A 2,759-nucleotide genomic window follows, 5' to 3' on the forward strand; every position below is an offset into this window, starting at 1 on the left:
CACCATAAATTCAGTGGTATATTGGTCACGTGATTTCCGTCTGTATCACATGACCAGTATACTGCACTCTCATTGGTGGATGTTCTCGTGACGTAATACGGACTTTTAAATAATAATATTAATTATATCTATTGCAAAATAAAAATCAAAAAATTATAATGGGAGCAAACCTGCGATTCTCAGGTTTCTGTTGGATGTAATCGTGTTTAGATTGTTTACCTATTTGCTGAATATAATCTGTTTAAACCTACTACTTTTATACAAAATTTCATATATACAGATTTAATTCAACGCCTGAGATTCTCAGGTTTTATCCTACGCCCCCTTTCTTTTTCCTTTACGGTCCCTTTAAGTCTCAAAACACGAAATGCTGTGATTGTGAAATGTGCAGTGTACACAACCCATTTCATTATTTGATGTATATATTGAGCGCAAAGTCGACGTTTAAAAACATTCATTTAGGTGGTTACGTTTTGAGAACCGTTTTTTTTTTAAATTATTAAATAACAACGACCAAAAATGTATCAAACATTCTGCAGTAAACTAATTAGTTGTAAAGCAACATATTTCTCAATTGAAATTTGTTAATAAATCTATGTTAGAATCAATTATTTCATTTTCAGCATTATATATTGAATTTCTTATTCTTTACGAATTTGTTCGCAGAAATCTACAAATTCTTCAAATGTCCTCTTTTCCATAACAGTTCCAGAAAATCATAACATAAATAAAGGGTTTATTAAAGCGGCCAGATTTGGTCGCGAAACAGATAGTGGTGAATTTGTTCCTAAACAACTATTTTTAGTTCTTTCTCTTCAGAACTCTTTCAGAAATGCTACCGAGAAGCCAGAAACATTGTCTGTAATAGAGATGTCAACGTTTTGATTTTTCTAGATTTTAGCTTTTGTTACGATAGTGTTCATCAAAAGTATTAACGTTTGAAACGTTACGTTGCACATTTTAAAATTTTATGGTATAGAGTAACGTTACGTAATGAATTTTCTGCACTTGAATACCTTATACAACGTTAAGCTTTAGTAAATTAACGTTAGGTATGAGCTCCTATAACGTTAACGTTTAACGTTCACGTTATATAGAATATATCCAAACGTTACACATTATTGTAAAGTAACGTACAAAAACGTACATTTTTACGTTACGTTACACTATCGTTGACATCTCTAGTCTGTAACACTGCCAGGAACACTGCTAGTAGCTAGGAACCATGCTATAGAACCTGGTAGGAACACTTCCAGAAACACTGCCTACACAAAAGGGACTAGAGAATTAATTTTACAAATGGAGCATAAAGGGATAGTACCTCTTAAACCTTTGTCTGATCTAGATGACTGAGATATTCTTCTTTTTCAAATGAAAAATAGAAGTTTCTTGGAAGTGACTTGAGGATTTCTGTGACAAAGACAATGAAGTTATCTGTTAGAATTAAACACTTTTAAAAATAGAAATACAACTATATATAAAATGGGCTTACAGTCACTTTAAGTGTTGTCTCTAAAACACTATCTATAGACTACCTGGAAGTATCCACGGGTGGCCTATATATATATATATATATGTATATGTATATATAAAGCTAGAACAATGCATTGTGTTTTTGCTGATATAAACACTGCAAAGTCATTTCTCTCTAAACGATCCGTGATCTCATCTTATGAATATTATACATTAAATACATACTTTTATACAATATATATACTTTAAATACATACTTGTATACATATTGTATATACATGACATACACACTTGTATACAATATATATACATTAAATACATACATGTATACAATATATTTTAGAGGATGAAATCCCCGAAAGAGGATTTTAAAATCCGAAAATCAGAAGTGTTGGATCCTGGAACCAGAGAAGACCTACATAAATATACATTAAATACATACTTGAATACAATGCATATACATTAAATAGATACTTGTATATATTATGTGATTAAATTTTGATTTTAGTTTAATAAATTTTTGCATTTTTTTCTTTAAAATGTTCACCAATTTCTTTCACGTTCTTTTATTTTATTTGGAAAAGTTAATTTAGCATTTCATAGCACAGTTTCATGTGTTTATAAAAGGTTTTTTTTTTAACTAACTTTTGAATGCAGAAATACTAAAGATTACTACCAAAATAATTAGCTCATTATCATCGTCGCTTATTGTTAGTTTATTGCTAAATGCAGTGCTATTAAATAAACTGCAATTCAATTTGCATATCAACACTATTTTAGTATGTTAAAAGATGTTTTATTTTGGGCGTTTCTTGAAGGATCGGGTTGTAATTTTTCCCGTCTTTTATTGGATTTAAACTTTTAAATTCCAATAAGTGCCCAATCAGGATCACACATCTTGAAGAATATACAGAAAGCAGTATAAAACCACTTCGAACCATTTTATTCAAATATTTGAATGGCGGTTAGATTCATTGCATACACACCTCTCATACCTTTAAAATTAGAACTGATGTTTTTATTTGATACGTTTAATTTCTGTTATGTTGGAAAGTAAATTAAAACCGAAAAAAACCAAATAATTAATTTAATCAACATGTTACAGTTTTGGTCTTGGTCTTGGTGTTGGCCTGAGACTGGCCCTGGTCCTGGTCCTGGTCCTGGTGTTTGCCTGGTCCTGATCTTGGTCCTGGTGTTGACTTGGTCCTATTCCTGGTGCTAATCCTGGTCCTGATCCTGGTCCTGGCCCTGGTCGGTCCTGGTGTTGACTTGGTCCTATTCCTGGT

Source organism: Eurytemora carolleeae, unplaced genomic scaffold (assembly GCF_000591075.1).
Source record: "Eurytemora carolleeae unplaced genomic scaffold, Eaff_2.0 scaffold42, whole genome shotgun sequence".
In the NCBI taxonomy this organism is placed as follows: Eukaryota; Metazoa; Arthropoda; class Copepoda; order Calanoida; family Temoridae; genus Eurytemora; species Eurytemora carolleeae.